Raw genomic sequence first — 12169 nt, 5'->3', positions numbered from 1 at the left:
TTCAATAAAAAACAACATATATTTATATTAACAAAGAAACAATAGCCACATTAATAATATTTATGATTTAGAAAAGCTTTAAAGCATGTAGACAGACATCACATATTAAAAAAAAAACTCATTAATGCAATAACACTAACAAATATTTCATGTAAATGAGCAATATACAACAAACATCAATGTAAACAATTACAAATAAGACAATATTTATGATTTTACGCTAAATTATTTAAAATGATTTGAATCATTTTCTAAAGTTTCATATTATTTTGTATAAAAACAATTTATCAGATCCTTTAAGCAAGCATCCAATTCAGATTCGGTTGAAGTTCTTGTCTGCAGTGTTTTCTAGACTGTAAAACAGCTTATTATTATAAAAGTTAAGTCGTGTCTTGTACAAGCACTGTACCTGCGCAATTGTTAGGAACAACAGTTCAAACCTTGCCAAATCAATTTTCTACTAGGCATCTCTTTATTAGAATTCTTATAAAATAGGTGTTTTCTGGGAAAACAAAAACTGAGCTCTGTCGCATAGGAAACAAATGGTGTAAAGAAAAGGGTTTAAAACACAGATCTAAAATAAAAAAATCTGTCAAAAATTGATAGCAATTGGAAACTCGATTGACACTGTAGCTTACTGATGACTGAAATCAGCAAATAGACTTCACGTGGCAAACTCTGACCTCTTATCTCAACCCACAGATTAAATTTCAAAATTCCACCTTCGTGGTGACATTGGCTTTTTGGAGTCGTACACGACTGCAAAAAGATTAATCATATTTAATGGTCGTGCGGTGGCTTTAAATTTGAAACGTAGAAAAAATACGTTGAATCATGCAGTGATCAGCTTGCAGTGATCAGCTTACACTGGTCAAAAATTGTCATTGGCTCTGTTTATCTTTAAGTTTCAAAATAATTTAAAAAGCAAATTCACATCAATGTCAATTCAGTACTACTGTTTAAAATTAGCATACTATTTCACCTGATTTATCTAACACATATTCCGCATTAAGATTAATGGCGAAATTACATTTGGTTATTCTCTGTTTACATTTTAATATTTTAAATAAATACACAAGATTTAGTTTAAATAACTGAATTAAATAGATATGAGAAAAATTGAAATTCATGATTAAATAAGCAATGAAAGCAAACTACTAAAGTTACTGTGTAACATGGCTTTAACTTGAAGTTCTGGCTACTAATATAAAATTTCGATTACGTATAATAAAAAAGCTACAAATATAAAAACTTGTAAAATAGTATTCAAAATGAAATGATAATATAATTCATAATTTTAAATTTAAAGCACACAGAAGTCATAAATCATGCTGTACAATGCAGGTTTGATTGCTTTATTTGTAATGGCAATGTGATACACGGATGATCTGCCAAAACGGAATGCTTTCCGGAAGAACTAAGGAAAACTGGCATCTATTTCATATTACAAATGTGAAAAAAACCCAGAAAACTGCAGACAGTCAACCCATTGGCAAGATGCAAACCTACAACCAACTACCAGTGTTAGGTGGTTTTATTCATTCGGCCACTGATGGGCAGTACAACACAAACTGATGAATTTACAGTACCAGTAACTTAAGATACACTTCTATACTCTCGTAACAATACAAGCAATCTATAAATGTCATAATTACAAGTCTACATGTTAAACACATTCAAAAACATGTAATAACGTTAAATGTAGTATAAACTTAATTTAAAACAGTAAATTGAAAAAAGCAATTATATATTTAAATACAATCATTTATATTATTTTCTGAATTATTATCTATTAAAGTAATATTTAAAGTGAAGAGAATATATAGACATGGCACAGCTTCGCCTGTAGGGCTCGTGCCTAGAAACGGCAACCGACCAGCCAACCATCTTAGTTAATTATGTAAAAACGAACATACGAAAACAGTATTGATAGTATCACATGACTTCCTGTCACGACCAATACGAAAATGAGTTTACTTTAATTTTTAACCCGAAAAGGCCATAGCTAAATGGCATGAACAGAAGGATCAGGAGTGTGGGTGTGTTTTGGCTTGATCAAAAGTGTACTGAGCGAGACATTCTTGATGAGTATGAATTTCGCTTTAAAATTATTTAAAAAATTGAAGAACGTCTTTAAAATATAACTATTATATTAAAATAAACCAAAAGATAAAGTGAATGTTATCAGGTCATTTACATTTACACTATTGATTACTGTGTAACATGGCTTTAACTTGAAGTTCTGGCTACTAATATAAAATTTCGATTACGTATAATAAAAAAGCTACAAATATAAAAACTTGTAAAATAGTATTCAAAATGAAATGATAATATAATTCATAATTTTAAATTTAAAGCACACAGAAGTCATAAATCATGCTGTACAATGCAGGTTTGATTGCTTTATTTGTAATGGCAATGTGATACACGGATGATCTGCCAAAACGGAATGCTTTCCGGAAGAACTAAGGAAAACTGGCATCTATTTCATATTACAAATGTGAAAAAAACCCAGAAAACTGCAGACAGTCAACCCATTGGCAAGATGCAAACCTACAACCAACTACCAGTGTTAGGTGGTTTTATTCATTCGGCCACTGATGGGCAGTACAACACAAACTGATGAATTTACAGTACCAGTAACTTAAGATACACTTCTATACTCTCGTAACAATACAAGCAATCTATAAATGTCATAATTACAAGTCTACATGTTAAACACATTCAAAAACATGTAATAACGTTAAATGTAGTATAAACTTAATTTAAAACAGTAAATTGAAAAAAGCAATTATATATTTAAATATTAAGTGTAGAGTTGTATCAGAAGTAACCTAAAATTTAAATTTTGTTGCTTCAACTTTTGAAACAGCCAAAGGATAATATTAACCATAAAAAACGAATACAATTTATCTCTCTTTAAACTTACCTATAAAAAAGTAACGCCAAAGAGTATCAAATTTCCAAGAACTGTGATACATAATAAAGCAAACAGTGTCTAACTACCACTTCATTCATTAAAACGATAAATGGATACTGCTATGAACAATATATGCGCACACATGCACAGACGAGTACACAAAGTAGGTTAAACAAAAATAAATATTTAACAAATTATTTATTAAATTTGTTTCAAATTACTATTAAACTATTGTATTTGAAATGACCAGTGAATTATACATTGCAGATCTCCACATAAAGATAAAAGGAATTTCATGTTTAGTTTTAAAGAAATAAAAGGAGTCCACCTGTAACAAGTCAGAGGTTATGAAATCCATGTACAGTAAACTCTAACTTGAACTTTGATAACATGTACAAATATTTTTGAAAAATTACACAGCAATTACACATTTCTCGACAATAGAGAAATTATGATTAATTATCATTTGATATGCAGAGTCTTTGTGATACTGTGCATTATATAACTATATTTGGTAACTTACTAAAGACTGTACTTTGCCTTATATATATATTAGCTCATTTCCTGTAATAATAAATTTGGCAGTATAACCTACTAAAACTTGGTACAACTTCGATATAATCATAATAATTTACTGTACTATGTACGACATGGAGAGCGAGATGGGATCACGTTTTCCACACCGTCGGAGACACCCTGCTTTAGACTTCCGTAAACTTCAACAACCTTCACGACCGCGCAAGTGCAAGTTAGCAAAGGTTTACCGTATTCAAATACTTGCATTTGAATTAGATTTGGATAAAGTAAATATAACACTTAAAACTAACCTATCAGTAAGGAAGCTGAATCGTAGCAAATTAAGCAATTAAATACCAAATTTACCTTCTTTATACATTTTGAATTTACTGTATTTTTAATTAAAAATACAATAGTTCAGATATCAAAATTTAAATCTTATTTACGATTTATAAATTCATTAAATCAATTAATTTACGAGTAACCTATAAAATAATGCTAATTCAAAAGCCAGAACAAAAGGTTTTGAATATTTTAAAAATGACCTATTTTCAATAAAAAACAACATATATTTATATTAACAAAGAAACAATAGCCACATTAATAATATTTATGATTTAGAAAAGCTTTAAAGCATGTAGACAGACATCACATATTAAAAAAAAAACTCATTAATGCAATAACACTAACAAATATTTCATGTAAATGAGCAATATACAACAAACATCAATGTAAACAATTACAAATAAGACAATATTTATGATTTTACGCTAAATTATTTAAAATGATTTGAATCATTTTCTAAAGTTTCATATTATTTTGTATAAAAACAATTTATCAGATCCTTTAAGCAAGCATCCAATTCAGATTCGGTTGAAGTTCTTGTCTGCAGTGTTTTCTAGACTGTAAAACAGCTTATTATTATAAAAGTTAAGTCGTGTCTTGTACAAGCACTGTACCTGCGCAATTGTTAGGAACAACAGTTCAAACCTTGCCAAATCAATTTTCTACTAGGCATCTCTTTATTAGAATTCTTATAAAATAGGTGTTTTCTGGGAAAACAAAAACTGAGCTCTGTCGCATAGGAAACAAATGGTGTAAAGAAAAGGGTTTAAAACACAGATCTAAAATAAAAAAATCTGTCAAAAATTGATAGCAATTGGAAACTCGATTGACACTGTAGCTTACTGATGACTGAAATCAGCAAATAGACTTCACGTGGCAAACTCTGACCTCTTATCTCAACCCACAGATTAAATTTCAAAATTCCACCTTCGTGGTGACATTGGCTTTTTGGAGTCGTACACGACTGCAAAAAGATTAATCATATTTAATGGTCGTGCGGTGGCTTTAAATTTGAAACGTAGAAAAAATACGTTGAATCATGCAGTGATCAGCTTGCAGTGATCAGCTTACACTGGTCAAAAATTGTCATTGGCTCTGTTTATCTTTAAGTTTCAAAATAATTTAAAAAGCAAATTCACATCAATGTCAATTCAGTACTACTGTTTAAAATTAGCATACTATTTCACCTGATTTATCTAACACATATTCCGCATTAAGATTAATGGCGAAATTACATTTGGTTATTCTCTGTTTACATTTTAATATTTTAAATAAATACACAAGATTTAGTTTAAATAACTGAATTAAATAGATATGAGAAAAATTGAAATTCATGATTAAATAAGCAATGAAAGCAAACTACTAAAGTTCAATTGTTATCAATTACATCTCTATGTTTACTTAACCTTGATTAGTGAAGTAATAACGATTAATTATTAGTATAACTTGGTTTTTCTATATAAATAGAAAAACCAAGCCCAAGTTATACTATTAATTAATCATTATTACTTCATTAATCAAGGTTAAGTAAACAGATGCAATTGATATAAATTATTATATACATATGTAATAATTTATATTCGGATTGAATTTATAAGTATTAGATTTTATTTGATATCGTAAAGTGTTACTTATTTATAAAAATAGAATTCCTAAACAAGTTCATTTGGAACTCCGTCCAGAATCATTGCTTACAAAGCTCATTACACTGTCCCATTCGAAGCACAACCTCGATTTATTTAATTCTGTTTAACCTCAACTGCTCAACCTTTGTAGAGGAGGGAAAAGGGCCATTTGATGTTCAAATATGTACACCTGAAGAAGACAGAATTTTTAAAACACTAATTCCCATTGAAAGTTCTTGTATGCTTTTTTATATTTTTAAACAACAATTTAAAGTTTATCAATTTAACATCAGAATTCAGATTTTTTTCCTTCAAATAACCTCTGATGAGAAGTGCTATTGATTTGTTTTGTTAAAATCTGTTTATATTTTATAGAATTAATTATATTAACATGTAGGTTTAGTAGTTAAATTACGTGAAAACCATTTATATAATCAGTAGAAATGTCAAAAAATGAACAAAAGTTCCTAACCAGGTCAAACGGTATTGACTAGTGGTTTTCTCACCACACTAATTCTTATGTGACAGTGTAATTAACTAGTCGTACAATGATAGTTATATAAATTTACCTTCAGTTCAATTAAACAGAAAATTAAGAAATACTATGAGACATATAGTAATGATGCAATAACCTATAGCAAATAATAAATCAAGAATCCATGTTTTCACTTTCAATAGGAAGTTTGATAGTAAAATTATGAAAGTAGTTAACAATATCTTTAAATTGCCTTCAATTGCCATTCAGTAACTGATTATTAATGTTTTGTTTTAAAGATCTTACAGGCTGACAAACTATTAGAAGTTGTTATAATACTTAAAAGGAAAAATGCATTTTACAGTTATAGTAAAATATGTAATTTGATAGCTTCTTATAAATAAATTTTATTGAATTTTACTTAATTTTAATTGCTAAATATGATGCTTAGTTTCTCAAAGTAAACATCCCAAGCATCACTCAATGATACTCTATATATAAAATTTCTGTACTTTCACAACATGATTCTGGACATTCCAATAATTTTGTGTAAATGACTTGCTTTATGAGAAAGTTTTCTGTATATGTTTGGTTTTAAATATAGTAGCAAGATGGTTATCATTGAATTTTCTACACAAAAAAATAGCACATACTTTGCATTCTAGCCTCTAATTTCCTCATTTATAAATCTAATTTTTTAAAATTGAATTATTAATATAATTTGGCAGCATTGCCTATCTAAAGACCCACCTCACATTGAATTGANCGTTGTAATAATATTAAATGGGTGTTGGATTTGTATTTCTTTGTTTTAATAGTGAATTCCAACTTATACATTGTTAATAACATAATTTTATATACGTGCCTATCTTGCCCCATTACTGTTGCCCCTATATCAGGGGCAACTTTAATAAAAATAATTAAAATAATTACAACTTTACAAAAAGAGAAAAGTTGCCGATCTTGTCTCGGTATAGGTGCAAGATCGGCAACTTCTCTCTTTTTGTAAAGTTGAAATTATTTTAATTATTTTTATTTCCAAACTGATTTTAACCAGTTCTATAGTAAGGTAACATTCCAATAGACAATATGCAAAGCTTTTTTTTCAGTTTACAGCAGTATTTATTACACAAAATTTAAGTAAAGCTTAACATGCCGATCTTGCCCCAATTTCCCCTATATATATATGTATGTATTTTAAATGCTAAATAATACAGATGATATGGGTGTTAACGAAAATAACAAAATATCGAATTTTTGCCATTCGCACTTAAATATTTTTTAAACTTAAAGTCAAACACAAAAGTTTTATATGTCATTAAATTTTTTAGACAATTCTCCACTATAATATATAATATTAATTAAAAATATATACATATATGTGTGTATTTTAGATGCGAAATAACACAGATAAAATGGGTATAAACGAAAATCGCGGAATATCGAATTTATACCATTCGAACCTATATATTTTTTAAAACTTAGAGTCACAGACAAAATTTTTATGTCATTTGATTCGGAAAACAATTATACACCAGAATATATAATATAAACTCTAGATATAATTTTTGAATTTCTAATGGTCAATAATTAAACAAGTATAGAAAAGTGTATGTTTTAAATTCATTTCAAAATCTCATGTAAAATAATCATTAATTTTTATATTATCACACATATCATTTTGCACTTCATTACCGATTTCGAATATTTTCGGGCATGGGTGTTTAGTTTACAATCGATCTTCTACACAACCATACGTGTTAACTACCTGGGAAAGCTAACACCTGTTTTCAAGGTCAACGGGTCTCTTAACAATGCACGTGTGAAATTTCATTTCTTGTTAATTGATAAATTTGTAAATCGAATTGTGTGAAGCGTGTATAAACTTTCATATTTAATAAATTATAAAACGAAATTTATTTTACATTAATTATTATACAATTATGCAAATAATATAATTATATAATTAATTTGTATTTAAAATTTTGAATAGAAAAAAATTAATTTTTTATATTTTATTATTAAATTATTTCGTATGAATTAAAATCTGGTTTAATATAATTTTGTTTAATATTTATTTATTGACTGCTCTTGAATTTTTTAGAACGACGAATTTGAAAAAAAAAAGTAGGTGGCTACTCGAAGGAAATCGAATTCGGACTCTTCTGATCGGTGGTAAAATTACAATGGCGCAAATTGTTTTGGCCGAAATAGAACCAGAAACTAGGCTTAAAAGTTATGACCTATTATCAAAAGAATGATTTTAATTATGGCTCGCATTAGAACTTCGAATCAGGACCCGGGTGCACGAGTTACGTTGGGAGTGTCCAGAGCCGGCCCTACCATAGGGCGAACGGAGCAGCCGCTCCAGGCGCTAAGTCCTAGGGGGCGCCTCAGGGGTAAAGAAAATTAAAGGGTATAAATTAGGGGCAACCGAGGGGGCGCCATTATAGGATCTAGCTCCATCCTAAAACTTGCCTCGGGCTGGCACTGGGAGTGTCGTGGTATCAACTCGTTCATTATACCACACATTTGTATGATATGATACCACATTATACAAATGGGGCGGCTTTTACTTTTTTGAAAAAATTTTTTAAAATATTAAAACTTTAAAGGTTAAAACTAAATAGATAACCGTTGTTTTTTCATCTGTAAGCGCGTTTGATCAGGGATAAAAGTAATACTACACTCGAAATGCATAGTAATAATAAATACTAACTTCAAGCGTTAGTATTTATTTTTACGATGCATTTCGGGTGTAATTTTGTCTTTTTTGACAATCAGTAATCGTGTAGCGTTTACGACTTTTCTTTAAATTACACAGCAACTTAAGCTGTGATATAAATCGCTGGCCATTATAAATAAACATTGAATAACTTTTTAAACTTACAATTTTTATATTTTATTTATTTATTTACTTTGTTAATTGGTTACGAACTGGAAGAGTTTGAGCTATTAGGCTATTCACCTCTACACGAACGAGCGTCTAGCTGCAGAATCACATTGGCTGGCCGACCGTAATGCTTCTAGCGAAATGTATCGAGTGAATTCAAAATCAGTAGGTTGAACTAACACGTTTTAATAAAAAAAACTATGTTCATTTACATATGAACATGATTTATACAACTTGACTTTAGCGAAATATCAATTTATAGTATGATATACAGAAGCAAGCCACTATATGTGACGATGTCACAATAAGTAATTTCTCGTTGTATATGTAAATGTGTTTAATTATAAGTTTGAAGTAAAAGAAAACAAAGTAGTGTTTAAACATCTCAATAAGGTCTACCAGTGGTCAAGCGGTCTTCGTACCCTGAACATTGGGAGTTCGGTCTAACGCCTAAATAGGGCAAGTTTCCCTTAAAAAGACCTCCTGGAAGTCACCCCTTAGGCAGATCGCCCAAGTGTTGCGTTGCCATAACTTAACAAAACAAACATCTCGATAAACAAAGCATACTGGATATACTGTATTTCGCTAGAAATGCTACAAGCAGTCTCAGCCAGCCAATGTGTTTCTGCAGCTAGACGCTTGTCGGCATGAGAGTATTGGTTGGACGGTTGTTGGTGCCATCTAATGGCGATAGTACTTAACCACGGGAACTGTTAATGTTTGTAGTACTGTTTCCATTGTTCTTCCATTGTCTTTTCGTTCTCTATTTTTACGAGTTTGGTTAGGTTTTCCGAAGAGATAGTTTCCGAGGTGTAAGTCGTAGGCGGCTCTGTTTTTGTTAGCTTGTCTGCGTGTTCGTTAATGTATATGTCCGTATGTGTTGGAGTCCAGGTAAAAATGATTTCTGTGACTGCTGGCTCTGGTGGGGATGGTGTAGCGTAGTTGAGTGATTATGGTCGGTGGTCTAGTGTTGTTAGATTGTAATGCGGTGAGCATGCTCATTGAGTTGGTGCATTGTGAAGTGTTTGTATTTCTGAGTACCGTAGTATATAGCCTGCGGAACAGCGTAACTTTCTGCTGTGAATACGGTCCCCTCCGTGTGTAATGTGTAGTGAGCGCTGATGTTGGCTGAGATGTCGATGTTTGGGACAGTAATGTTCTATTTGTCTTTGGAACCTTCGGTGCCTATCAAGGCGTCAGTTGGTGTTGCGATATCCAGTGGTAAATGTTTAACGATGGTGGTATTGCGAATTGACTGTTGCTGGAGCGGGAGCGAGCGGATATAAATTGTGGGTGTGATGGGGATGGTATGGATATTTTATTTAAATCTTTAGTTACAAGCAGAAGCATTAAGTGGCTATTTGATGTCTCCAAAAAACTAACCATATGATACTACAGTGGTACCTCAAAACTGGAACTCAATTCGTTCCTAGAAGGCGTTCGAGTTCCAAAAACATTTTTTCCCACGATGACTAATATAAAGTGAATTAATCTGTTCCTAAACACCAAACATGGCCCATTTTAATTCTAAAAAAATCCTAATTTAATTAAAGTGAAATAACAGAAATGCCTAATTAATAAATAAAACAACAACAACAGATTAAAAACAATAAAAAAATAACAACGCAATAAAATGAAAACAGTATCGTAACTTCATTTACATTAGTGAAGAGTGCACGCACTCGGCTCTCACGCTTAACGACGTGTCCCTTTTTTACCTCAATCGTTGCTCTTTCAAGCTTTCTCTGAGATTTCTTAGGCGCAACAGTAAATGCACTAGGATGTTATTTAAAAAACTGCCAAAAAACAGAGAGTAGAAAAATTGAGGATGCTTTCGGAATGAGAGCAGAGACGAACTGAGAGCGGCTAGACTAGTTCGTGTCCATCCACTCTGTTCTTCCTCGTATCAACGACGTTACAATTACCGTATGTAACAGTGTCCACTATGGCATCTTTGTGTTCGAGTTCCAAGAAAAGTTCGACTTTTGGGACAAAATTTCCTTCAAAGAAACAAGTGCTCGGATTCGAGTCGTCGTTCGACCACTGTAGCGTTCGAGTTTCCAGGTACAGTACCACTATTTAGTTTTACTTACAAGCAGCTCCATCAAGCGGCTATTTGCCCTCCCGAAAACCACTCATATCATACTTTAGAACTTGACAATCATTATTCATATTGGCATTTGAAAAATTAAAAAAAAGGCCTGCAACGAGTAAACACTTTAATAAAGATTTTTTAAAATTAAAAATAACCAATCGGCTGAAAAATTAAGCGAAAAGTTCGACAGAATCTGGCAAGTAAATCTACTTTGAATGAAACAAGCTATTTCATTATAGCTTGTTAGGGCTCACCAATGGCCGTACCCTGAACACTGGAAGTTCGGTCATGGGTTCTCGCCTTCCTCGGACGGTAAAAAAAAGGCCAACAATAAAATTATTAGTTCCAGGATTGTACGGAAACTAATAATTTGGCTTAAATTTGATGGTGTTGCGATGTCCTCAGCATTTGAATAGTTAGAATTGAAAAAATATCAGGAAAGATGTACTTCATTCAATGCAGAATTGAGTCTTTCAACTTTTAACCTATGAAAATTTGGGGATCTAACTCAAACTTGAGTTTCTTAAACAGGTTTAGGACTAAACCTGGGGCCGTATTCTGGTCGCTGTCTTTGGTCTCTCACAAGCCAGTTGCTGATTGGCTAAGCCAAATGATTAGCCAATCAGTGACCGGCTTGTGAGAGACGAGAGACCAAAGACAGTGACTAGAATATGGCCCCTGTGTTTCTAGAGCAAGATGGCAGCAAAATGACGCCATCTTGTTAAGTATTTTGGCAGGAAACTGTCATTCTTACTCTAATGGAATGATTTTAAAATGGAAAATGGTAGATTGTATACCCAGTGAAAACAATTAGAGGTGCATGTGTTCTGATTAAATGGCAAAGAAGGCTCCAACACCATCCATTCTGTACCATAAGAATCTGAAGCAGTTTTGGCACTTGTGGAGATCATACATCCTATTGAAGTTGGCAGAATGTATTGCAACATGCAACATCAGTACACTGCATAACAATTTGGCTCACAATGCACATTTTTTTTACATATTGCTGTATATTTTGCTATATCTTACATAACAATATGGTTTTCTACATGACATCTGCTTTTCTGTTTATACATCAACTTACGTGGCATCTTCTAGCATGAAATATCATGTGAACCCATCAAACATTTCTTAGCTGGGTGACTGATTTCTCAACAATAATTATTGGATCAATAGAATAAGGCAACGCAACACATGGGCAATCTGCATACGGAAAACTGATCCATTTAGTGGAGAAAAGCTGAAAAATTCCACATGCTCCCGTCGGCAAATGATTTGATTTTAATAAAAATACATCAAA

This window comes from Centruroides sculpturatus, unplaced genomic scaffold, assembly GCF_000671375.1.
Source record: "Centruroides sculpturatus isolate CEXI.00-Female unplaced genomic scaffold, Cexi_2.0 scaffold674, whole genome shotgun sequence".
NCBI lineage: Eukaryota > Metazoa > Arthropoda > Arachnida > Scorpiones > Buthidae > Centruroides > Centruroides sculpturatus.
Note: the sequence above shows the minus strand (reverse complement) of the source record.